This window comes from Mobula hypostoma, chromosome 28 (assembly GCF_963921235.1).
Source record: "Mobula hypostoma chromosome 28, sMobHyp1.1, whole genome shotgun sequence".
NCBI lineage: Eukaryota > Metazoa > Chordata > Chondrichthyes > Myliobatiformes > Myliobatidae > Mobula > Mobula hypostoma.
The window spans coordinates 10,207,030-10,234,731 of record NC_086124.1 but is presented as its reverse complement, the minus strand read 5'-3'; the positions used below and the strand labels follow the sequence as shown (position 1 = coordinate 10,234,731).

General features: G+C 45.0%; 1 protein-coding gene across 1 annotated transcript in view; it reads right to left on the bottom strand.

Moving 5' to 3' along the window:
• Positions 1-26,512, bottom strand: part of LOC134339142 (5-hydroxytryptamine receptor 1D-like) — a 173,600-nt gene extending 147,088 nt beyond the window's left edge. The window contains exon 1 of the mRNA XM_063035502.1: positions 26,467-26,512. The gene's annotated coding sequence lies outside the window, so the exon portion shown is untranslated. The remainder of the gene's footprint in view (positions 1-26,466) is intronic.
• Between the last annotated feature and the right edge of the window lie 1,190 nt (positions 26,513-27,702).

The window sequence follows — 27,702 nt, the reverse complement described above, 5'->3', positions numbered from 1 at the left end:
GCTACATGGAGCTTAGAAAAATAGAGGGCTATGCAGTAGGGAAATTCTAGGCAGTTTCAAGAGTAGGTTACATAGTTGGCAGAACCATTGTGGACCGAAGGGCCTGTGATGTGCTGTAAATTTCTATGCTCTATGTTCTATCCTAGTGATATATATGTGCCTAAGACTTTTGAACAGTACTGTGTATTTTCAAAATTCAAAAAATCTCCATGAAGTTTCTTTACATCCTCCTCTGTACTCACAAACTTGACCCGTTTATTAATGTCAACAAATTTAGAAATACATTTGGAAACCTCTGTCAAATTGTTTTTATAGGTGGTGAATCGCTCAAGCACCTGCCTCTGTGACACTCACAAGTCATAGCCTGCCAGCTGGCGAAGGATCCATTTATTCCCACTCTTTTCTTTCTGTCAGGTAATTAATGTTCAATCCATGTATCCCTCATATTTGAAAAGTCTATGAATAAAGCATACTTTTGGGAAATTAAAGCTAATCTTGCAGCAATCATCATCGGTAGTACATAGATTAATTAGATTTTCTAATGTATTGTTACATTGTTACACTGGAAAGTTCCAAATTTGATGTCTTGAACCTCCAGTAATTGCCCACCCCCTCACCATGCCCCTTTCCTTCTCTCACCTCACCTACTTACCCGCCCATTACCTCCCTCTGGTGCTCCTCCCCTTCACTTTTCTCCCATGGCCTTCTGTCCTCTCCTGTCAGACTCCCCCTTCTCCAGCCCTGTATCTCTTCACCAATCGACTTCACAGCTCTCTACTTCACCTCTCCCCCCTCCCAGTTTCACCTATCACCTTGTACGTCTTCCTCCCCTCCTCCCACCTTCTTACTCTGACTTCTCATCTTTTTTTTCCAAATCCCGATGAGGGGTTTCAGCCCAAAATGTCAACTGTTTACTCGTTTCCATGGATGCTACCTGGCCTGTTAAGATTCTCCAGATTTTAGTGTGATTTTACTCTGATCTCCAGCATCTGCAGATTTCCTCTTGAATGTGATTTATTTATCTTTAATTGTCTGTCCCCCACACCACAGGGCTGGAGAACCAATGGCACATGTACCCTTGATGGCATATAAAAGAGTATTGTTGGCACAAGGCATACAGTGGCATTCCTTGATTCTTTAAACCCCAGCCATGTTAAAAAGAAAGATAATGGTCATCCTTACTGCTAAATTAAGCAAGAAATAATGTTTTACAAGCTAAGAGCAGTGAGATTTTTCACAGGGCATGTCTGGCACCAGCTAGACAGTTGCAAGAACGTGTGTTGCTGGATGATACGTTAGGAAATCCTCGTAGACCTGGTGCACACATCAGTATTCAGAAAGACCAGTTGGCATTGACTTCGTTCTGCTTAGATTTTTCCTTCTGTTATTTGTATATGAGTAGTGACATTCAGTGATAAGTACAGTAAACACTGTATGTAGTTTTGTGCCTCCATGAATACTTATTTTTAACTGTATTTTTAAAAGATTAATGTTAATTATTTTACATACATGTTTTCTAAAATACTCTACTTCAATATGTCACTATTTATTAATAGCAAAGCAATAAATACACATAAATAAGCAACAGGACTCATCCTTTTCCTTAAAAAAGTCCAAAATTATTGTCACCAATTCAGTAGTCAATGATAATATCTGCTCAAAATCATCATAGCAAGAGAGAGAATTTTCAGCAGATTAATGCCAATTTGGGCAGTGACTTGCCTAAGACTATCACCCCTACTGGGGCAGAGGCCGCCAATAGCATCTTCCTGTCCTCTGTCTTATTGTACCTTATTTAGAGATACAGGCTCTGCTGACCCAATAAGACGTAACACCCAGCAACCTACCTAATCACAGGGGAATTTACAATGACCAATTAACCTCCTGACTGGTACATCTTTGGACTGTGAGAGGAAACTGGAGCACCTGGAGGAAACCCACACACACATACAAAACCTTCTTTCTTTTTTTTTGGCGTGTGCCTGCGTGGGTGCGCGTCTGGAGCTTCAACTGGCATTTCTGTAGCACTAGGTTCTTACAGGATGAGTTTGCTAGCCCCATACGAAATCCTCCTCCTTTCACAACCAGGCTCAGGACTATCTATGGCAGAGTTCCATTTGGGGACATGGTCTCAGAAAGGGTTGGCACCTCTGTTCTGGGCTGCTGAAACCCCCACAACTCCCAACGTCACGGTAAACCCCAAAGAGTGGGTTCCATCTCGTAGCTGCTCAGACCTCCCAGCTCTTGATCCTTTGAGGTCCTGAGCTCACTGTTCAAAGCTCAAAGCAAGTTTTATTATCAAAGTACATATACGTCACCGCGTGCAACCCTGAGATTCATTTCTTGCAGGCATTCGCTGCAGAACAAAGAAATAATTAGAATTAATGAAAAACTACACACTAAGGCTGACACACAACCAATGTGCAAAAGAAGACAAGTACAAATAATGAATGAGTAAATAAATAAACAAACAAACATGGAGAACATGAGTTGTGAAACCTTCAAAGTGAGTCCATTGGTTGTGGAATCAGTTCAGTGTTGAGGTGAATGAAGTTATCCACAATGGTCCAAAAATCTGACGGTTGAAGGTTAATAACTGGCCTGAACTTGGTGGTGTGGGACCTAAGGCTCCGGAACTTCCTTCCCGATGGCAGCAGCAAGAAGAGAAGATGGGTTTAATCTCCAGCCACCATTCCACAACTCCACCCAGCAATAACTGGGTGGAGTTCGTCAGTCCCATCAATCTACCTCATCCCACCAACCCAAACTCTAGCTTGCTGTTCACAACTCGTTCTCAAGTAAGACTATGAGGACTGGCCAGTGGTATTGTGATGTGTACAGAGATGGCTGATTGGACTAACCAGCGCTCAAACGTCTCATCACGCAGATGACAGGAGTGTGGGGATATTGAAGCATCAGTGGTTTTGGACTTTCAAAATTGCCTCTTCCTCTATTCCAGCTCCTCATCTGAATAGGGACGGCTTTTTATCCGGACAGTACAGTGCCTCATACTCCCCGTGCTTGGTGTCAATGTCGAAACTCTTCAGGGATGTTCTTTTGAGTCTCTTTTTCTGTCCACCACGTGATCATTTAGGATGGCAGGGTGGAGAAACTTCTTACCAAAGGATTTGTAAGGCGCTCTTTCACTCCACTAGCCTGCAGGTCACCCTCGGGTAAGGTGTAGCACCTGCTTAGCCCCGCCGACCGGGGTCACGTGAAGCCATGGGAGCAGGTGGTGGATGGTGAGTATCACAAGTCCTGGTTCTGTGACCACTAACGCCAGGCAGACAATCTCTGAAGAGTATTGATCATGGCTGGGGTCACCCATCTTGTAAAGGCACTGCCCAGAAGAAGGCGATGGCAAAACACCGCTGTAGAAAAATTTGCCAAGAATAACCATGATCACCTACGTCGTATGACACGGCACATAACAATTTGTCCAGAATTATCTCCCCATAAGGTAGCAGCTTTGGTATTCCTTCTAAACATGAGTACAATCCTGGAGAACAACTCCCTCGATTCTAGGGAGAATCCCTGATTTACCTTCACCAGCCCACCATCCCACAGCGAGTCTCAGGACCTTGGCCCTGTTCTTATTTCTCCACCCCACCCCCCTCAGCTTGCGGCTTTCTTCCCTGCTGAGAATGCCAGCCCCCTCCTCAACATCCAACTGGGGACACAGCCACCAGCCAACCAAAGATTAGCTTCATTTGCCACATCAGAAAAAGATTCCGGTTTAATACCTCCGGGCATGTGCTGTGAAATTTCCTAACTCAGCCGCAGCAGTACAATGAAATGTGTAATAGAGGGGAAAGAAACTGTGAATTGCAGTAAGTCAGTTAAATTAAATAAGTAATTGATTTACTTGTTTATTTATTAAAGTAAAGGCATCCGTTAGTCTTGCGAGACCATGGATCTGCGCCTGGAAAATCTTCACTCTCCAGGGCGCAGGCCTGGGCAAGGTTGTATGGAGGACCAGAAGTTGCCCATGCTGCATGTCTCCCCTCTCCACGACACCAGTGTTGTCCAAGGGAAGGGCATTAGGACCCATACCGCTTGGCACCGGTGTTGTCACAGAGCAATGTGTGGTTAAGTGCCTTGCTCAACCACACAGCACATTCCCTCGGCTGGGGCTCGAACTCACGACCTTCAGATCGTTAGTCCAATGCCTTAACCACTTGGCCACGTGCCCACTGTCTATTTATTATTATTATTATTTTATTTATTATTTATTATTTTATTTATTATCATTGTTATTTTTATTTATTTATTATTATTATTTTATTTATTATTGATTTTTCTCCGCTAGGTTATGTATTGCATTGAACTGCTGCTGCTAAGTTAACAACATTTCACATCACATGCCGGTGATAATAAACCTGATTCTGATTCTGATAAATAGAAATAAAAAAGTAAAGAGGTAGCATTCATGGGTAAAATATCCATTTAGAAATCGGATGGCAGAGGGGAAGAAGTTGTTCCTGAATCGTCGAGTGTGAGCCTCCAGGCTTCTGTACCTCCTCCCTGATGGTAGCAATGCGAGCAGGGCTTGATCTGGGTGATGGGAGTCCTTAGTGATGGGTGTCACCTTTTTGAGATACCGCACCTTGAAGATGTCCGTGCATCGATGTACTGCACATTGACGCATCAAAACATGCAGTGAAGTGCATCGCGTGAATCCATGACCAATGCAGTCCGAGGATGTGCCGGAGGGAGGGGGCAGTCCGCAAGTGTCGTTATGCTTCCGGCTCCAACACAGCATGCCCCCAAGTTCCTTACAAGTGCGTCTTTGGAATGGGGCTGGAAAGCGGAGCACGGTCAGGGGGAGAATGCAGCAGTTCCTCTCAGACAGTGGTGGAATTGAACCCAAGTCGCGGGCGCTGTGGACCACTATGCGACCGGGTCGCCCTATGCCCCAATCCTGACCTCAAAGGTTCAAAGGGTCATCTTATTATCAAAGTATGCACGCAGAATACAACTTTGAGATTCATCTTCTCCAGATCTCGAGCTGAATTCTCAGTTTCTCCCAAAATGAACTACTGTGCCTGTTCAGTCGTCCCTAAGCTGCTGGAACTTTGTTGCCTAATAAAAGCATCTGTTTCGGTACATTAGAAGTTATCAGCCCTTATCTACAGGGGAGAGCCAGGAGGAGGTAGGAATGTAACATCTACAACACACTAACACCACCCACATGGTGACAGTAGACAACACGTAACTTCAGCATTAAAGTTCTACTATGCCTTCAAACACCAGCAAAGGATTGCATCAAGAACATCGGCAGCAAATTAAAAGCATTTTGGCACAAGGACAAAAGAAAAAGTTCAAAGTAAATTTATTACCAAGTTACATACAGTATATATCACTGTATACTACCCTGAGATTCATGTTCTAGCCGGGATTCACAGTAGAATGAAGAAAAACAATGGAATCTGTGAAAAACAACACACAAACAAAGATCAACAAGCATTCAATGTGCAATAGAAAACAAACTGTACAAATACAAATCGATAGAGAGAGAGATAGAGTAGATAATTCAACAGATAGATAAATATAGATACAGACAGAGAGAGAGAGATTGATTAATTAATTAATCAACAGACAAATAATTAAATAGACAGACAAGCAGATAGATGGACAGATAGACAAATAAATGAATATTTTATATCTATATATACATACACACATACTGTACGTACTGTGACGAGAATACACATAAAATTAAGATGTTTGCTGGCCTGGGTTAGCATCAGTGACATCAGCAAGTGGTCTGCCACCTGCCCTCAGGGGAAGGAGAGATAAGGAACAATGGAGCAGCGTCTGGAGATGTGTAATGAAGGGACGGGGGAGAGAGAGCTGTCTGGAGCGGCTCCCCCCTTTGAACCTTGAACTGTTTGAAGTGATGGACAGGCGATACCCCAGCAGGGGGATAAAAAGGGACCGGTTCGCTCAGGCAGGACACACACGCCACCCGAGGTAACGAGACCCTGGAAGCGGTACGCCTCTCACGAGTCGGTGGGAAGTATCAGACAACGGCCAGGGTGGAAAGGTACGATCAGCGGGAACCCGGTGTGTGTCCGCCCTTGCCTGGGTGCCGGGTTCACTGCAGAGGATCGACCGCATCTGGAGGAGGGGTCACAGTCGGTGACCTCAGGTGACATCACCAAGGACCTGCCCAAAAGCTGCTTGTGAGCCATCTCGCCGGTCTGTGAGTGAAGCCGTTCTGAATGATCAGTTGTTCCTGTTCTATCTCTCTCTTCCCCCACATTGTCCATCGCCATGGCAACGATTACTGCGAACTGAACTACTAAACTGGACTGAACTTTGCGTCACTTTGAAATTTGGTCATTTACCCCTAGACAACGATAGAGCTTGATTGATGCTGTTATCTTAATTCTGTGCACATGTGTGTTTATCATCGCTGAACTGTTGCATTTATTATCCTTTCGATTACTGTGTTGCTTGTTTCTTTAATAAAATTTTCTTAGTTCTCGTACTCCAGACTCCAACTGAGTGATCCATTTCTGCTGGTTTGGCAACCCAGTTACGGGGTACGTAACAGTACATAAATACATACTGGATATATGATTGTGGATCCTTGACGGTGTCCATTGGTGATGGAATGAGTTCAGTGTTGAGGTGTTGTAAAATAGAGGACTATGTGGGAGGGAGGGTCATATTGATCTTGGAGTAGGTTCAATAGTCTGTTTGGCTTCACGGGCCGAAGGACCTGTTCTATGCTGTCATTTTCAATGTTCTATTTCACGCAAAAGTTCAGATTTATTGGAATTGCCTTTCAATCTAGCTCCCCGGGCTCAGTTCTTCAGGACGTGACATTGAATTTATCCTAAAGTGATGAAAGGTTAAAAAGCTAAATCTGAGATGAGATTAAGGCTTCACAATCTCACCGCAGAGCAGTAAATTTCTTGGCTCTGACTCTGACCTCCATTTTAAGTGATGAAGGAGAAGTGTTTTAAAACTGTATCCACCACAGGGTCAGCTCGGCGTTTTTCCCGGCAGAAAGACATAATGCACAAGTATCGACTCCAGGCTGCTGAAGCTCGGGAGATAAACTTGTTTTATTTGCAATTCACACAAGTCGGACATTAAAACCCTACTAGCGTAGAACAGTATGAAGCAATGTTTTCTCTCTGGGTATACAGCTGAGTGTAGTGAAGTGGAGAGAAACGTGTGAAGCAATCTTCCATCAGCAATATCTTATTTTATCTATAAGCAATAAACAAAATCATTAATCATTCAGCCTCCCTTGACATCCTGTAATGCATGGAAAAGACAAAAAAAACAAATTATTCTGCATTCAGTCCTTCATTATACTAGTAATTTTCAACAAATAATCCCTTGGAAATCTGCAGGAGTGTTTTACGGCTTAATTGGAATGCAACTATTCAATAATAATTCGCATTATTCTTCACTGATTCGTTTACCTCACCTTCAGCTATTCTCTCTTGACTTGGATCAACTCGACCCCAGGATCTGAATGAAAAATTATAAGCCAAGATGGGAAAATGATAATATGGACACACAGATAAATTGTAATCATGCTTTTAATCAAAAAGGAGTAGGTGAATAAATAAGGAACTATAAAGTCGATTATTTTGCTTGACATCAGCGACAATAAGTAAAAAACAATAAGTACTAGGACACAAAAAGGAAAATAATCGTCTCTACTCCACCACTTTATCAGAAGAATGAGGGGTGACCTCTTTGAAACCTATTGAAGGTTGAAAGACCTTGATAGAGTGGATGTGGAGAGGATGTTTCCTACGTTCGGGGAGTCTAAGACTAGAGGACACAGTCTCAGAATATAGGGGCATCCTTTTAAAATGGAGATGAGAAGGAATTTCTTTAACCAGAGGGTGGTGAATCTGTGGAATTCATTGCCACAAGTGGCTGTGGAGGCCAAGTCATTAGGTATATTTAAGGCAGAGGTTGATAAATTCTTGATTAGTCAGTGCATGAAGGGATAGAGGGAGAAGGCAGGAGATTGGGCCTGAGAGGGAAAACGGATCAGATATAATGAAATGGTGGAGCAAAATTGATGGGCCAAATGGCCTAATTCTGCTTCTGTATCTTATGGTCTTATGGCCTATCAAAGGAGATGTAAGATGCTCCTTCCTTCCACTAGCCTGCAGGTCCCCCTTGAGCAAGGTTTAGCACACGCTTATCCCCACTGCCCGATCAGGGTCACGTGAAACTATGGGAGCAGGTGGTGGATGGTCGCATGAGCGTAATCACAAGTCCTGGTTATGCGACCACTGACACCAGGCAGACAATCTCTGAACAGTATTGATGATGGCTGGGGTCACCCGTCTTGTGAAGACACTGCCCAGAAGTAGGCGATGGCAAACCACTTCTGTGGAAAAATTTGTAAGAACAATCATGGTCATGGAAAGACCATGATCGCCCACGACACAGCGCATAACGAACAAGCAAATAAATTGAATAGAAAAGGGAAGCAATGAATGAGCAACACACACAAAATGCTGGAGGAACTCAGCAGGTCAAGCCACATCTATGAAGAGGAACAAACTGCTGATGTCTCGGGCCAAGACGCTTCATCAGGGCTGGAAAGGAAGGGGAAAGAATGTTTCTGATTTACAAGTTATGAGGTGTATTTGAACTTCTGACTTTCTAACTGACTTTTGACAGGCCTTTAATAAGGTCTTACATTCGTACCTTCTCCTTAGCTCTTTCGTGCAGGTTGAAGTCAAAAAATTCTAGTGCACCCACAGGCTATTAAGCACATTTAGCATGGTATTGAGGTAATATACCTGCATGGATAAAAACTCGAAAACTTCTATAGATGTTCCATGGAGAGCGTTCTAACTGACTGCATCACCAGATGGTATGAGATAGGGTGGGTGGGGGGGGGGGCTACTGTACAGCATTGAAATAAGCTTTAGAGAGTTGTAAACTTGGTCATCTCCATCATGGGCACTGGCCTCCATAGTATCCAGGGCATCTTCAGGGAGCGATACCTCAGAAAGGCGGCATCCATCATTAAGGACCCCCACCACCCGGGTCATGCCTTGTTCTCATTGCACCATCAGGTAGGAGGTATGTCGTCGTCGTTAGGTCGCATCTGGAATTTCCAGTTGGCGGACGATTTCCCTCCACGCCACTCTGACATATTAGGAAATCATGTTACAGCAGTGGTTTGCCTTTGCCTTCTGCCCGGTGAGCTTAAAGAGATCACCACCTCCCGCAGCGGATGACCAGGACGTCTTAGTGTCTTGTCGTGCTCTTAGTGCTCCACAAGCGCCTGCTGGCCTGCCTTCTTGACCGTTGGACCATTAATCGGTCTCCTCCGCTCAATCTGCCAGGGCCAGACCACACGCCGGGGACGGGCAGACCCCCTACCTCACCGAGGGTCGAAGACCCTTCGGCTACCCTCACCTGGTTTGGCCCATCTGCCGGGACAGTTTACCGGGGGTGTGGCCGCTGCGCGTGTTACAGCTACTTGGAGCCACAGGTGAGAGCTGAGCGCCAGGTGGGGACCAAAGGTGGATGGGCTGCCCTGAATAAGGGCACGGCAGGCCCCCCCACCAGAGGTGCTACCCCTCCATAGACACCCCATACACCCCATAGGAGGTACAGAAGCCTGAAGACACGCACTCAGTGATTCAGGAACAGCTTCTCACCCTCTGCCATCTGATCTCTGAATGGACATTGAACCCATAAACACTACCTCACTACTTTTTTATTTCTATTTTGGCAATATTTAATTTTACTATTATCTATATATTTATACTCTGTTCTTGGTTGGTGCAACTGTAACAAAACCAAATTTTCCCTGGGATCAATAAAGTATGACTATGACTATGACTATGACGATATATAAAGTTTGGTGTATATATTTCACAAGATATGCCGATGATATTAAACCTGATTCTGATACTGAAGAGAATATGGAAATCTGGGTGGTAGCATGGGTTGTGAGGAGGTTACAGAGAACCATCAGAGAGGCAGCAATTCAATTCAAGTTTAATTGTCATTCAACCACACATGAATACTCATGGATACAACCAAACGCGACAGTGTTCCTCCAGGGTCAAGGAGCAAAACACAGTACCAACAGTCACACACAGCACAAAGCACACACAAGATGGCAAGCATATAAAGGTATCAGTAAGATACAGCCACGCAAAAAAAAGAGCTCAAACTCGAGCCATCAATACCACTGAGATCTACTGTCGACCACAACAGAGCTCATCTTCTGTCGAGTGAACACTGGGGGCAGTGAATGGGCAAGGACACAGCAGGAGGGATATACTAATGTAGAAACATGTGAGGCTATTTACTTTGGCAGAAAAAAAGTACAGAAAGGGCGAGGATGTTTTGAATGGTAGGAGATTTAACATTGTTGGTAGTCAGTGAGGCACAGATGTCCCTCTGCATGAATCACAGACGTAACAGGCCAGAAGGTAGAGTCATAGAATCATAGAAAAATACAGCACAGAAACAGGCCATTCTGCCCATCTATTCCATGCCAAACCATTTAAAGTGCTTATTCCCATTGACCTGCACCTAGACCATAGTCCTCCATACCCCTCCATCCATCCAGATAATTGAAATATTGATCTTCATGGTGGGAGGAGAAGATGGTGATGCGACGCAACGCGCGCAGCTCTCTGGTGAAATGATATCGTATTTGTAAGTAGGATGCCATGCACAATTCTGATTTGATGGAGACAGACATGAGAAGCACGGAGGAACATCTGGAGAAACTTCTGAAATGCCCGGTTCACTGCCGCTGCTACTGTCCGATCGAGAATCTCCGGAGGGAAGGCCCCAAAATCCTCGGCTCTGCCTGCTGCTGGCGGCTGGGGCTGGGGTTGAAGCGCTCAGCAGAGATGGTGCTCGGTGCTCGGTGTCAGAGGGCTGGTCACAGGCTCAAAGTTTTCGGACGGACTCAGAGTGGGACTGTGGTCGGACATGGCAGGGAGAGTTTTCTTCCTTCTCCCGTCTGCGTGAGATGTGGGACTTTCGAGAGACTTTGAACTTTTTTTACCGTGCCCATGGCCTGTTCTTCATCAAGTTATGGTATTGTTGCACTGTTGTAACTATATGTTATAATTATGTGGTTTTTGTCAGTTTTTCAGTCTTGGTCTGTCCTGTGTTTTGTGATATCACACCGGAGGAATATTGTATCATTTCTTAATGCATGCATTACTAAATGACAATAAAAGAGGACTGCGTGTCCTCATAATCTAATCTAATCTAATGTGCATTTGGGTGCAAGGCTAGAGGCATTTTGCCACAATAAATCTCTGGTGAGACTGGAATATTGTACACAGACCTACTCTCCCTCAGAGAGTCATAGACACATATGGTATATTGTATGATCAGCATGAGATGTCTATGACGCATTAACACAAGAGATTCTGCAGATTTTTTTAACTTAATCCTTTCCAATTTATCCTATTCGTTCAAGCACACAAAGTTAGGATTTAAGGACATTCTCAACAGCACATAACAAGGTCCAGTTTATTTAGTTAATGTTATCCATAAGGTATAGGCCATCAATGCAATCAAAAAGAAATGATAACAGTGGCTATCCTTCATTAGAAATTTAATGAGATTCAATGTCATCGAAGAGTCTAAAATAACACACACAATATGCTGGAGGAACTCAGCAGGTCAGACAGCACCTATGGAGATGAAGAAACAGTTGGCGTTTTTGGTCGAGACCCTTCTTCAGGACTGAGAAAGAAGGGGGAAGATGCCAGAATAAAATGGTGGGAGGAGGGGAAAGAGGCTAGCTGGAAAGTGAGAGGTGAAGCCAAATGGGTGGGAAAGGTCAAGGGCTAGAGAAGAAGGATTCTGATAGGAGAGGAGAGAGGACCATAGAAAAGGAAGGAGGAGGGGACATGGGGGGGTGGAATTAATAGGAAGGTGAGAAAAGGTAAAAGGTCAGAGTGTGGAATAGAAGAAGAGGGGAGGGGGAGGGAAATTTTTCTTTACAGGAAGGAGAAATCGATATTCATACCATCAGATTGGAGGCTACACAGACAGAAAGTAAGATGTTGTTTCTCCACTCCACGGGTGGCCTCATCTTAGCACAAAGATCAACACGTTGGGACAGGAATGGGAATGGGAATTAATATGTTTGGCCACCGGGAATTTCCGCTTTTGGCGGGTGGTGCGGAGATGCTCGACGCAGCCGTCTCCGCAATTTACAACGGGTCTCAGCGACGTAGAGGCAGCCGGATCGGAAGATAATCCGTGATAGTAGAGCTGATTCTGATTCAGATGAACTGATATATCACAACAACACACAGAAAATGCTGGAGGAACTCAGCAGGCCGGGCAGCATCTATGGAAAAAAGTACAGTCGACGTTTCGGCCTGAGACTTCGACAGTAGTTTTTACCATCGATGCTGCCTGGCCTGCTGAGTTCCTGCAGCATTTTGTGTGTGTTGCTCAGATTTCCAGCATCTGCAGATTTTCTCTTGTTTGTGGTTTGATATATCACAATGCGCCCAGCAAGCTACAATCCAGCCAGGTACGAAGCTAGCAGAGTAAATTTGCTTCACATAATTTCACAGCACTGGATGCCATGTACAGCCTGGAGTATTTCTTCTGCTTCTGTCTGGAGACCTTGTTTTGTTTGATTGACCTTACATTAACCGTTCCCTGGTCTCCTGATCCCCAAGGACGATCTTTTCACAAGGTCTGCAGTTTTCTTATTATTTGCCTTGTCGCCAGATTTGATCGTCATGGGAAAGGACACAATTTATTGCCCATCTGAATAGGTCATTTTGAAGGGCAGAGAAGATCAATCACATTTAGGACCATTAAGAGTTGAAAAGTACATTTGCCGCTGCATGGTAGTGTAGTGGTTCGGGTAACGGTGACCCGGGTTCAGTTCCGCTGCTGCCTGTTAGGAGTTTTTACATTCTCCCTCTGACTGCATAGTTTTCTGCCGGGTGCTCCTTGGCTTCCTCGCACATTTCTCCCTCAATGTCGAAAAAACAAAGGACTTGATTGTGGATTATCAGAGGAGCGGAGACGGGCGCGCCCTGATCACCATCAATCAGACTGTAGTTGAGAGGATGAGAACCCTCTGGGTTCTCCCTGTTCCAGGCGGACAGGTCAGAAAACCTCACGGGGAAGAGTTAAGGAGGAGGGGTATGCTTCATGGTCAACAGTGCTTGGTGCGACCCCCCCAGAATGCACATGCTCTCAAATCCTTTTGTTCCTCAGATCTGGAATACCTGTGCAGACCCTACTGACTACCTGGGGAGTTCACGGCTGTTATCATCACAGCAGTGTACATTCCACCACAGGCTGATACTGACCTGGCTCTCAAGGAACCGCACAAGACCATCAGCACGCTGGAGACTGCACACCCAGAGGCTGCCTTCATCGTTGCCAGTGACTTTAATCGAGCATCGCTGACGAAAGTCTTTCCGAAGTTTAGTCAGCACATCTAGGTGAGCATTCGTGGTGATAACACACTTGACCACTGTTACACTCCCTCCGCAACACTTACAAAGCTCTCCTTCGCCCAGCTTTTGGAAAATCAGATCACTCTTCGATCCTGCTTTTGTCAACGTACAGGCCGAAGCTGAAACAAGAGGCGGCCATTGTTAAAACTGTCCACTGTTGGTCCGACCAATCGGCCTCCATGCTGCAGGGCTGCTTTGATGATGTCAACTGGAATGTCTTCCATGATCAGGATGTCTCCGAGTTCGCGGATGGAGTCAGGTGCTTCATCCGGAAGTGCATCGACGATGTTGTCCCCCAGAAGCCGGTCAGGGTCTTGCTGAACCAGAAACTCTGGATCAACAGTTCCGTGCGAGCAGCACTTACCATGTGATATAGAGCTTACATTGGCGGTAATCAGCAAGAGCTCAAGAAAAGCAGCTACGATCTGCGCAAAGCTATCAAGGCTGCGAAACAACATCTAAATCCTGGACTTCCTGTCAGATGGCCGGCAGGTGGTAAGAGTGGGCTCCCTCACCTCCACCCCTCTGACTCTCAACACAGGAGCCCCTCAGGGCTGTGTACTAAGTCCCCTCCTTTACTCCCTGTATACCCATGACTGTGTCGCCACCCACAGCTCTAATCTGCTAATTAAATTTGTCAACGACACTACATTGATTGGCCTAACTCAAACAGTAACAAGGCAGCCTACAGCGAAGAGGTCATCTCTTTGACACAGTGGTGTCAAGAAAACAACCTCTCCCTCAATGTCACAAAAACAAAGGAGCTGGTTGTGGATTATGGGAAGAATGGAGACAGGCTAACCCCTATAGACATCAATTGATCTGGGGTTGAAAGGGTAAACAGCTTTAAATTCCTTGGCATCCACATCACTGAGGTCATGTGCCCTGTACACACCAGCTGTGCAGTGAAAAAGGCACAACAGCACCTCTTTCACCTCAGATGGTTGAGGAAGTTTGGTATGGGCCCCCAAATCCTAAGAACTTTCTACAGGGGCACAATTGAGAGCATCCTGACTGGCTGCATCACTGCCTGGTATGTGAACTGTACCTCCCTTGATCGCAGGACTCTGCAGAGAGTGATGCGGACAGCCCAGCGCATCTGTAGCTGTAAGCTTCCCATGATTCAGGTCATTTACAAAGACAGGTGTGTAAAAAGGGCCCAAAGGATCACTGGGGACCCGAGTCACCCCTAACACAATCTTTTCCAGCTGTTACCATCTGGGAAATGGTACTGCAGCATAAAAGCCAGGACCAGCAGGTTCAGGGACAGCTTCTTCCACCAGGCCATCACACTGATTAACTCACGCTGATTTGAGTGTATTTCTATGTTACGTTGACTGTTCTATTTATTATAAATTATTATGATTGCAGATTGCACATTCAGACAGAGACGTAATGTAAAGATTTTTACTCCTCATGTATGTGAAGGATGTAAGAAATAAAGTCAATTCAATTCAATTAATTTCAAGCGACACGCACGACACACTGGAGGAACTCAGAAGGTCGGGCAGCATCCGTGGAAATGAACGGTCAACGTCAGGACTGAAGAGGGAGTGGGCAGGGGCCCTGTAAAGAAGGTGGGGGGAGGGTGGGAAGGAGAAGGCTGGAAGGTTCCAGGTGAAAAAGCAGTAAAGGGAAAGATCAAGGGGTGGGGGAGGGGATAGGCAGGAAAGGTGAAGAGGGAATAGGGGAAAGCACAATGGGTAGTTGACTGATCTTTCCCACGGATGCTGCCCCACCTGCTGAGTTCCTGCAGTGTGTTGTGCGTGTTGCTTTGACCCCAGCATCTGCAGAGTATTTTGCGTTTACAATTAATTTCAAGTTCCTCAGTATACACATCACTGAGGATCTCACCTGAACCGTACATACCGGCTGTGTGGTGAAAAAAGCACAACAATGACTCTTCCACCTCAGATGGCTGAAGAAGTTCGGCATGATTTTGAGACCCCAGATCTCAGGACTTTCTATCGGGTCACCACTGAGAGCATCCTGACTGGCTGCATCGCTGCCTGGTATGGGAACTGTACCTCCTTCAATCGCAGGGCACTGCAGAGAGCGGTGCAGACAGCCCAGCGCATCTGTGGATGTGAACTGTCCTCCATTCGGGACATTTACAGCAGCCGGTGAGTAAAAAGGGCCTGGAGGATCATTAGGGACTCCTGCCACCCCAATCACAAACTGTTTCAGCTGCTTCTGTCTGGCAAACGGTACCACAGCATTAAAACCAGGACCAACAGGCATCAGGACAGCTTCTTTCACCAGGCCATCAGATTTATCAATACATATTGATCTGATTGCATTTCTAGACTGTACATACATGGATACAAACCAATTATATATACAAACTGAGTGTTTGAGCAATATCCTTCCCCACTTCCCTTCCTTATTGTTTGTACATTGCGATGGAGATAAGGCATAAAGATTTCTACTCCCTTGGATGTAAGAAATAAAGTAAATACAAAGACAAAGACACCCAGGTTAGCAGGTTAATTGGCCACATGGGTGGAATTGGGACGCGTGGGCTCGTTGGGCTGGAGGGCCCTGTTACCGTGCTGCATCTCAAAACAAAACTAAATAAATAACTCTTCCTGAAGGGAACCAGATGGATTTTTAGCACATTCTGTCAGTGCCACAAGCCGCTGTTCTTCATACTAACTTTGATCCACAGGTCAGTTCTTGAAGTCGTGTGTCCAAGTCATGAGGTGAATTAACTAAGAGTGTGACATCAGGTGAGGAGGAAGGATGCAAAGGTTCTTAATAGTAGATACTGTCTTAATATCTTATTACGTGTTTTTCATTGCACCTGTGCGTACGTGCACTCGTGCTTATGATAATAGACTTGACTTTGATTGAGAAGTCATCACAGGCAGTAGACAACACACAAGCAGCTTTCTTACGGACATTTAAATTCCTTGGTGTTATTTTGGAGGACTTGTCCTGGGCAAGTTCAATTGTGAAGAGAGCATGGCAGCACCTCTACTTCCTCTGGAGCTTGTGAAGATTCGGTACAACATCTAAAACTTTGGCAAACTTCTATAGATGTGTAGTGGAGATATATTGACTGGCTGCATCACAAACCTGGCATGGAAACACCAATGCCTTTGAATGAAAAATCCTGCAAAAAGTCGTGGATATGGCCCAGTCCATCAATGGTAAAGCCTTCCCCACCATTGAGCACGCCTACTTGAAATGCTGTCGCAGGAAAGCAGCATCCACCATCAGGGACCCCCACCACCAAGGCCACATTCTCTTCTCGCTGCTGCCACCAGGAAGAAGGTACAGGAGCCCCAGGACTCACACCACCAGGTTCAGGGACAGTTATTACCCCTCAACCATCAGACCCTTCAGCCAAAGTGGATAACTTCACTCAACATCACTGGCCCCATCATTGAAATGTTCCCACAACTTATGGACTCTCTTTCAAAGGCTCTTCATTTCATGATCTCAATTTGTGTATTGTTTATTTATTTATATAGTGTTGTTATTTCTTTATTTTTGTATTTTGCACAGTTTGCTGCCTTTTGCATATTGGTTGAATGCCCAAGTTGGTGCAGTCTGTCATTGATTCTATGATGGATTTACGGAGTATGCACATAAGAAAATAAATCTCAGGGTTGCATATGGTGACTTGGATAATAAACTTACTTTGAACAACGAACTTTTCAATCAGCATAAATTATACAATTTTCACAAGAAAGGACGTAATTTGAAGAAAATCCATTTTCGTGAAAAATGATCACCGCTCATAACGTTGTTAAACTGTAGTGATTAGGGTGTGGTAAACCTTATATATAGGTTGTAACTGGGTTACCTGTCTGGACACGCCCCTCTGCTGACTGCCCCTGTGGCTCCTCCCACAGACCCCTGAGTAAAGGCGATTGCGCCATTGCTCCTCCTCTCAGTCCAGGGGCAGATACTCAGCATGATGGAGGTCACATTTTACTGCTAATAAAAGCCTTTCAGTATTTACTCTACTTCCAGTCTTTTGGAGTAACTGATAGTGCATCATAGGGTTTTGCCAGCTGGTTGAAGGGAGGGGGCTGTTCTTGAACCTGGTGGTGTGGGGACTTCAGGACTCTGTACCTCCTGCACAATAGTAGCTGTGACAAGGTAGCATGGCCCGGACGGTGAGGACCTTTCACAATGGACGTTGCCTTTTTGAAGCAGGACCTCCTGTAGATACAATTGACGCTGGAGCGTGGAACTTGCCCTTGATGTATTGGGCTGAGTTCACTACTCTTTGCAGCTTCTTATCTTCCTGTACATGTGAAGTGCCACACCAGACTGTGAAATAGTACAGAGAAAATTTACAAAGATATTGCTGGGTTTGGAGCACCTGAGTTATAAGGGAAGATTGAATGGGTTTATTCCTTGGAACATAGAAGATTGAGAGATTTGATAACGGTACACAGAATTATGAGGGCTACAAATAGGGTAAATGCAAGAAGGATTTTCTCACTGAGGTTGGGTGGGACTGCAAATAGAGGTCATGGGTTAAGGGTGAAAGGTGAAGAGTTTAAGAGGAACATGAGGGGAAACTTCTTCACTCAGAGGATGCTGAGAGTGTGAAATGAGAAGCCAGTGCAAGTGGTGCAGTTTCAACTTTTAAGAGAAGTTTGAATAGGTACATGGATGGGAGGGGCATGGAGGGCTATGGTCTGGGAGCAGGTCGATAGGACTAGGAAGTATAAATGGTTCAGCATGGACTAGATAGGCCAAAAGGCCTGATCCTGGACTGAACTCTTCTGGCAGCTCATTCCGCAATCTCACCAGCTGGCAAAACCCTAATCAGTACAGTTTAACAATACTGTGAGCACGTTGCACTTAAATGAACTTTGTTTTTGTTTGTTTTAAGTGTGCTCCTGCTTAGAAGAAATGTTTAATTTATGCTTTTCTTGTGGAAGTTGCTGATACTATATGATGTTATGTGCCTGTAATGCTGCTATAGGCATCGTTTTCAATGCACTTGAGCAAACTCGAACCTGTCTGTATGATAACAAACGACTTTGATTTTCCATTTAACATTCAGCAAACTGTTCTCCACCAGTGCAGCCCCTAACTCAGCACTGCAGAGTGCAGTACTGTAACAAAGTCTTAGGCACGCATATATTGCTAAGCTGCCGAAGACTTTTGCCCACTTGTCATCGTGGAGCGGAGAGCGAGTTTGTAAGTCTGGCGGGAGCAAAGGATGTTGGGAATGGTGAGGGTGGAGCGCCAAAGAAGTGATGTGGGACAGCTGGCGGAGAAGGAGTGCCAGGGTGGGGAGTGGCGTGGTTGCAGACATGCCCAGCCCTGAGACACCAGGCAAGGTCATTTGATTCAAAGCAATGGGCTTATTGACCATGTCTCTCTGGTGCTTCCTGCTCCCTCCCCTCTCCCTTCCCTGTTTCCCCAAACACAATTCCCCTCTCCCTGTCCCTGTCCCCTTCCCACTCTCAGTCCACAGTAGAGACTCGTATCAGAATCAGGTTCATCATCACTCACGTACGTCATGAAATTTGTTTTTTGCTTATAGCAGCAGTACAGTGCAATACATAAAATTACTACAGTACTGTGCAAACGTTTTAGGCACCCGGGCTATATATATGTGTCTAAGACTGTTACACAGTACTATAATGTCAGCCCAGGCTGTGGTTCTCAGATAACAAGGGCAGTGATGGCTACTTGATTTGCTCATCCAGGACATCCAGTCATCTACGTGTAAGGGGGTTTCGACTTTTATGTTACTGCGGAGGCTAATTAAACTGGTGTCTTTGTTATGTTAATCTGGGGAATGTGGCTTTGTTGTGTTAAACGCTGAGAAAGTTTGCACTAGCAGCTTGGTTTGGTTTAGAGTGTGATAAGAAATACATTATTAACCAACTGGGATAGTTGTTACGTTTTTGGTTTATTTGAAGATACTGTATGAGCGGGGTTTAGGGGCAGAAGGCGGGAGAGCGAGACAGAGGATGGACGAGGTGCTGTGATGTCCGCTAACTGGGTCGGACCCCGAGGAGGGCGTTCGGCGAGGAGATGGAGACGGACTCGTGTGGAGCATCTGGTCGACCACTGTTGTTGGTCCCAGGCGGCCGGTCGAGGTGGTCTGAGGGGTCGCAGGGTGAAGAAGGTCCTTGAGCTCTAACGGTTTTATGCACGAAGAGATTGAACTTTGATAAGTGTGGCGCCTTTTCTATTTTCCTTTTCTATTTTATTCTCTCTTAATTATATAGTTCCAGTAATATTTATAAACTGTAAATCATTTAATCGTATCTGGTGTATTGTCTGTTATTTGGGCGAGGTGGGGTACATCGCACAGCATCCGCACAAACTAATTACCCAATTTGCCGGGGCCGAGGCTGTTTCCCTAGACGACAGCGAGCTGAGCGACCCTGAGGGTGGCCGAGGGGCTACATACGTGTTGTTAGTTGTTTAAGAGCGCAGAAAGATTATGATATGAGTTGGGTATGCTTTACAGTAACCAATAACCCAGGTTCCATTCCCACTGCTGCTTGTAAGGAGTTTGTATGTTCTCCCCGAGACTGCGTGGGTTTCCTCTGGGCTCTCCAGATTCCCTCCACAGTCCAAGGTTAGTTGGTCACTGTAAATTGTCCCGCGGTTAGGCCAGGGTTAAATCGGGTGTTGCTGGGCGGCGCAGCTCGAAGGGCCGGAAGGGCCAGTTCCACGCTTTATCTCAATAAATAAACGAACAAACAAACAAACAAATAAATAAGTTAGTAAGTAACTAAGATCAGAAACTTCAGATGATTGGGGACCTTCATTATTCATGTAGTTCTGCTGATTTTTTTTTGATGAATTTATTGATTGCTGGAAAGGCCAGCATTTTCTGCTCGTCCCTAAATACCTCGGAAAAAGTAGTGATGAGCCACTATGTTAGACAGCCACAGTCCGTTTCATGAAGCGACTGTTGCATCTTGGAGATCTTGCAATGCAGAGGTTCAGAATGAGACATAAAACTTCATGATTAAAGACATTTTATTAAATATTACAGGAACAAAAAAAAAACAGAGGAAGATGTGGCAAGCAAATAAATCATGATAGTCTTGTACAAAACCTAGCTGTAACTAAAAAACATTCCAGTGATAATAATTAACCCATGAAACGGTCACACAACTGCTGCAGAAAAAAAACCTAAGAAGCTTCTAGAAAAGTACAGAAGCAATTATACTACAATTACTGGAAATTTCACTGCACGATTACACGTATGTACAAGTGATTATTTTTGTCCCTTACCACACCTTCTGATGCATCGGGTGGCAACTTTGCCCTTTCCTTTCTTTAGCACTCTTGTCTGTTTTTCACGAGGCTCGACGCTCAACCCAGCTTGGACGGAGAGCGTGCAGGGAGCCGGCCGGATTCGAACCCGAGACCACTCCAGCTTCCGGGATTTAGACGCTCTGACTCTCCGAAATATGGATATCTGGCGTGGCCCCCTTAAAGATTTAGGCCCGCTCCGCTAATTGGCGGCCATGTTTCGGCACCAGAATTTTAATATTTGCAGAGCGCCCGAACTGGGGTTCGGTGCTCAGTCATCAGATCTACTTTAGATTCTCGTCTAGCCTCTAGTTTAGAACGCTGTCCTCGTTTCGTGCCTCGATTCCAGTCGCAGACACTCCAGCACTTGGTCCTAACCATCCTCACTTGGGATTGTATCTCATCACAATTACAGGTTTGAATCATGAACCGGAAAATTAAACTAGTCAACGTAAACTTATTATCGAAGTATGTACATGTTACTATGTATCACCATTCTTGCAGGCATTTACAGGACAATAAGGAAATACAATACAATTTCTGAAAAACTACACATAAACAAAGACAGACGAACAACCAGTGTACAACTACAACAAAAATAACAACTCCATACCCTTACTCTCACTAATCTTTTGGATAGAGAGCTCCAGGTTTTAGATGAGTGACTTGGAGAGGAACTTGCAGGAAGCGGTGTACGCTACCATTGCCCTTCTGTGCGTGGATTTGTTAGGTCGACAAAAATTTTTGAAATGTACAACAAGTCTACCGTGCCCTGACGTGTGTTAGATTTGCACGCCCCATTGAGGGAATCTCTCCTGCTCTGATTTCTCTTGTTTGGAGTCTTCACGCTCACCTGACCAGCCATCTTTGCGTCACTTCCAAAGTTGTCTTTCAAATTAGTTCCCACTCCCCCTCAGTCACCACTCGCTTTCAAAATCCAGAGGCGAGCGGTAATGGAAGGGCATGTTTATTTAAACATACAGCTCCAAAAGGTTGTAAATTTCCATCTTGCATTCGTTAATAGTTTGTCCAATAATGGTTTTGAAGCATGAATCTGTTTAATACATTGTGAAGAGAGGGATCAAAGTAGAATCACTTCACATCAAATGCAAATTCAGTGACCGGTTCTCAATGGTAGAGACTGCTTAAAGGTTAAATTCAAAGCGAGTTTTTTCCCTCATTTGCGTGACACTTAATCTTTTTTTTCAAAGAACCCCCTCATTGATTGAAATACTTTGAAGTCAAAATACTATTGTTGCGTGGATGCCAATTTATAAACAGCCAAGAGTTGTTCATTTCCTCATAGATATGAACCAACACAGTTGAAGTTTTCCTGGAACAGTATTGTTTCAAATGACGGGCAAGGTTTAGCAGCACAGTATTTGGGTGGCGGGGTGGAGATACGTCTCTACCAAAGGAGGTGTCAGGCACTCCTTCCTTCCACTAGGTCACCCTTGGGCAAAATGTGGCACCTCTCTAGCTGTCACCCCCTCCCCCCACCAAACGGGGTCACAAGAAGCCATGAGGACTGGTGGTGGATGTTGTATGAGGAGCTGGTGCATAGCATAAGTGCTGGTTACGCCACCACTGCTGCCAGACAGACAATCTCTAAAGAGTATTGATAATGGCTGGGGTTGCCCGTCTTGTAAAGACACTGCCCAGAAGGCAATGGCAAACCAGTCCTGTAGAATTTGCCAAGTACAATTATGGTCATAGACAAATAGACAATGACTGCCAACGTCATCCAACATGGCACATAATAATAATGGTGATGAGTATTGTGCAAAAGTCTTAAGTATTCTAGCTATATATATATGTATATATATACACCTAAGACTTTTGCACCGTACTTTGTTCAGTACAGGGATAGTACAGAGCAATACCAGGACACCAGCATGCAGAATATTCAACTGAACTTTATTGATAACCCTGCTTGTACAATATATAAACTCCTCCCATGCATAGGATTAACATGTTAACTACCACCACATCCTCCCTTCTTGAAAAAAAAAGAAAAGCTTGATATGTTCTTGTCCATGAAATTGTACTAAAATTATAGTCACTGTAATTGGGTGACTCAGTTCATTTTACCCAGAGCGCGTAACTTATGTTCCTTACGTAAACATAAAAATGAATTGCCAACATTATAACTGTCTTTTTCTTTGGTTTAGTAGTGTCCCTCTCTCTCTTCTTTCATTCCTTTTCCCCATCTAATTTTTTTCCAAACAATCTCATTTTTGAAATGTTTTTAACATTAGATCTCTATTAAAACACTAAAATACTAAAACATTAAAACACTAAATCTCATGGAGGTCTGGGTAGACTACCTGAACACTCCAGAAAAGTGAAAGGATTATTCTGCCTCTTTAAACATAGAAAATAGGTGCAGGAGTAGGCCATTCAGCCCTTCGAGCCTGCACCACCATTCAGTATGATCATGGCTGATCATCCAACTCAGAACCCTGTACCAGCCTTCCCTCCATACCCCCTGATCCCTTTAGCCACAAGGGCCTTATCTAAGTGACATTTAGTCACTTGCCCTAGGCTATTAGGCTATAGAGTTCATCTCTGTGGCGGGACAGATAAATTGTCCCGTGATTAGGCTAGAATTTAACCAGGGGATTGCTGGGCAGCGCGGCTCAAAGGGCAGAGGGGGCCTATTCTGTGCGGTATCGCAATAAATAGAAAATAAATAAGCCTCATTCTGAATCTTTGCAGATGTGGAGGCAAGTCATCCAAGTGTTTTGAGCCGAGGAAGCTGACAAATGGCATGTGATGCGTTTCAAGTAGGAACTGAGTGCTTATCACATAGCAGCTGAAGTGTTCACAAGCCCACGTGAGAGCCAGCATCTCCTTTTCGATTTGGGCGTAACACTGTTCAGTAAGAGTCAGTGCTTTTTCTATACCCCATTGCTGTATGGCATGAAACCTGCCCCTAGGCCAAAGGAAGAGGCACCTGCTGAGACCTGGCTGTTTTGTTCGGGTGAAAGAATCCTAAAGGTGGAGAGATAAGCTCTGCTTTAAGTGGTGAGAATGACATCTCCTGTGGTGGGCGTCAGCTCCAGATGTTTCTCTGAGAGAGGAGGTCACTTAGTGGCATTGTTTTCTCTGCCAAATCTGGAATGAAGTTTCCCAGCTGGTTTTCCATGCCGAGGAAACTGCGGATCTCCGATACATTCATAGGTTGTTCAATGTTCTGAACTCCTGCCAGTTTGTCTGAATCTGGTTGCTCTCCCTCTGAGGACAGTTGGTGGGCTAAGAACCTCACCTCCAACTTTACAAACTCGCATGTCTTTTGGTTCACGGTAATTCCGGCCTGTTTCAGTTTTTCTAAGGCAGCTTCCACACTTCCGTCATGTTCCTCACTTGAGACTCCGAAGACGAGTATATCATCCATGTGGCAGACTACTCCTTCCTGTCCCTCCAAAATTGGTCCATCTTCATCTGAAAGAGCTCAGGGGCTGATGAGACGCCAAAAGGGAGCCTCTTGAAGGCATAGCATCCATATGGTGTGATAAAGGTTGTGAGCTTCTGTGATGCAGGAGCTAATTATTCAATTTTGTTAGATCAACACAGATGCTCCCTGTGCCGTCTGGCTTGGGAACAGGAACAATGCCCTCACACCAGTCATTAGTTCCTTTCGCTCTGGTTATAATGTCAAGAGCCTCCATTCTCTCAAGTTCAGCTTTGACTTTGTTCATCAGCGAGACTGGTGTATGCCTCGCTGTGGTCAGAGGGTAGAGTGTCGTTCCTGGCCTCAGCTGGATAGGGTACTCTTCCTTCAGCACCCCCCAGGCCTGTGAACAACTCCGGGTAATTCCCCTGCCACCGAGCATTGCTTAGTGAATCGAGCCTCGCAATGAGGTTCAGCTTCTCGATGTCGTGTCGTCTCAGGGGTGTTGAGAAGAGATTCTGAACAACATGGACATCCTCTTTTAACTGCTTCTCACTTTGACGGATGGAAGTAGTAAACAGTCCTTTCACACTCGGCCTATCTTCCCCTGGCCCCATGAGCACTTTCTTTGCTGGGTTTAGCATAGTGCCTGATTTCTTCACCCAAAATACTCTGCAGATGCTGGGATCAAAGCAACACGCACAGTACGCTGGAGGAACTCAGCAGGTCGGGCAGCACTCGTGGAAACGATGAGTCGACGTTTCGGGCCGGAACCCTTCTACAATGGGTAGTAGAAGGAGGCGGAACCATGAGGGAGATGATTGGCAGCTGGGGGAGGCGGCATTGTGTTTTCCCCTATTCCTTCTCCACCTTTCCTGCCTATCACCTCCCTACTTCCCCCCCCCCAACCCCCTTGTCTTTCAAATTACTGGTTTTTCACCTGGACCTACCAGCCTTCTCCTTCCCACCCTCCCCCCACCTTCTTTATAGGGCCTCTGCCCCTTGCCTCTTCAGTCCTGACGAAGGGTTCCGGCCCGAAACGTCGACTCATCGTTTCCACGAATGCTGCCCGACCTGCTGGGTTCCTCCAGCGTATTGTGCATGTTGCCTGATTTCTTCACCAGTATTATGAACAGGCATTTGGGGATAGCTGTGATATCTGCCCCAGCATACATTTTGAACGTCACTGCCTTATTTTGCAACTGAACCATAGTACACCAGCTTTGTCTATTTGAACCTAGAGCTCCAAGGAAAACTCTCTCTCCATATGAATCATGATCTTCTTTGACTTGTTGAACACTGTTTTTAAGTGACACTGGCTTTTATAATGGCCAACTCTATTGCATTTCACTTCATTTGTTGAACAGAGCTAGCTCTTCCACATGGAATGGAGAATTGCTACATCTCCTGCAGCTGGACATTTTACCTGCACTTTGTTTCACTTGTATGTTTTGTCGGAGGTGAGCTCTACTGACATCGCTTTCTGTAGTCTTTCCTTGGCCTGAAATATCGACTGTACTTTTTTCCACTGATGCTGCCTGGCCTGCTGAGTTCCTCCAGCATTTTGTGTGTGTTGCTCGGATTTCCAGCATCTGCAGGTTTTCTCTTGTTAGCAGACAATATGGGAAAGTATTTAATTGGGGGAGGGCAAATTATGACGCTATTAGACAAGAGGTTGGGAGTGTAAATTGGGAACAGTTGTTCTCAGAGAAATGTACAGTGGAGATGTGGAGGATGGTTAGGGAGTTCTTGCATGGGTTCTCAATAGGTTTGTCCCGTTGAAGCAGGGAAAGGATGGTAAGGTGAAGGAACTATGGATGACAAGTGAGATGCAACATCTAGTCAAGAAGAAGAAGGAAGCATACTCAAGGTTTAGGAAGCAAAGATTAGATAGGGCTCTTGAGAGTTACCAGGTAGCCAGGAAGGAGCTTAAGAAGGGACTTAGGAGAGTGAGAAAGGGTCATCAGAAGGCTTTGGTGAGTAGGATTAAGAAAAACCCTAAGCTGATCTTATATGAAACACCCTGGTTTCCTTGGCTGCATAAGTCTAGGGAAGGAAATCCCCGGCAAATCTCCGCCAAACTCGTGAGATTGAGATGCACTTGATCCCACCCCAAACCCCGGCTGTGTATTTGCTACCCTGTTACAAATTAATGCCATGAAATATCAGACAGCACACTGCATACCATTAAAGGAATTACATTTATGAATCTTAACTAAAGGGTTAGTAAAGAATAACAAAAAAGAAAAGGGCCCAGTCTAATTAAACAGTCAAATGTGCACAAGTTGGAGGTCACCTTGAACTTCTCCATCACTCACGCGCTGGGCCCTCGATCAACGTGAAAACACACACCACCTTCTAAACGTCGCTTGCGATCCATCTCGAACACACGGGTCTCCCACCGGATCGTATGCTATGACCAGCTCTCCCCAGTGTCTTCTCTCTTCATCTCCTCTTGAAAAAAGCCCCAAGCCCAACCTTAGTGTCCCTCACCAGAGAAACCTCCCCTTAATCCGACCATCCCCATTGGATGGCACACGTTTCTCCTATCTCTTATCTTCAACAGTAACCCAAACAAGCATGAAAACAGAACAGACTGCTCTTACAGAACTGCCAAGATGAAATACATACAGCCTAACAGTAAAAATATGAACCAGGGCATTACATATTGTCACGCGACCGGCAACAATGAATATATCGAGTCAGGATTTATAAACAAGCAAACATTTATTAAACCCTGATAAAAAATGAAAAAAAAATGAAAACCCTAACCAGAAGTAAATGGCTATGCGGCCGTTGAGTAAACTGTTACTCAGTACTAGTTCTTAAAGCGATAAATGTGAAACCAGTTCTCAAAGTGATAAATTCAAACACAGCTCTTCGAATGGTAAATTTTAAAGTCCAAGAGATTTATATAGTTAATTAGGATAGACTTTCATGAAGTAACGGATTTCTTGAAGACACGACGTCACTGCCAATCCCAGTCAGATCCTGCCTCGTTCACAGGATTCACGACGACGGAAATAAAAGGGATTTAAAGGCACTGACTTTCCTCCGCCCTAGAATAGATCCTGCACAGCCTTTTTAGCTGAGGCTATCTCATGCAGATCACTCTTTCTTGAACGAATTCAATAACGGTTGATCTTTTCCAAACCCGTCGAACGTCTCCTTCAGGGTCCCGTCTTCACTCTCCAATGTTACTGAAAAGATACATTAACAAACCTGGCAGCGATTGGTCAAACTACCAGCTCAGACTTCTGTACCTTACAATAGAACATAAAACTCCGTTTAAAATCAAAACTGCGTCATAACGCAAATAAGCAGTGGAGCGGAGTATCTCACTGACGTTCGAACTGGAAAACTAACTGCGTCACCAGGGGTCTTCACTTTTATACCTGTGGTGAACATGACATCAGCTGACCTCACATCGGCGGGAAAACTACATCAGGTGACCTCCAAAAGACCATTACATCATTCTCACAAGAAAGTCACAAGATCTCCATGAGGTATGTAACAATATACATACATGAAGAAGAGGAGGAAAACTTGAGTGAAGGTAGGACTAATCAGGGATAAAAGGAAACATGT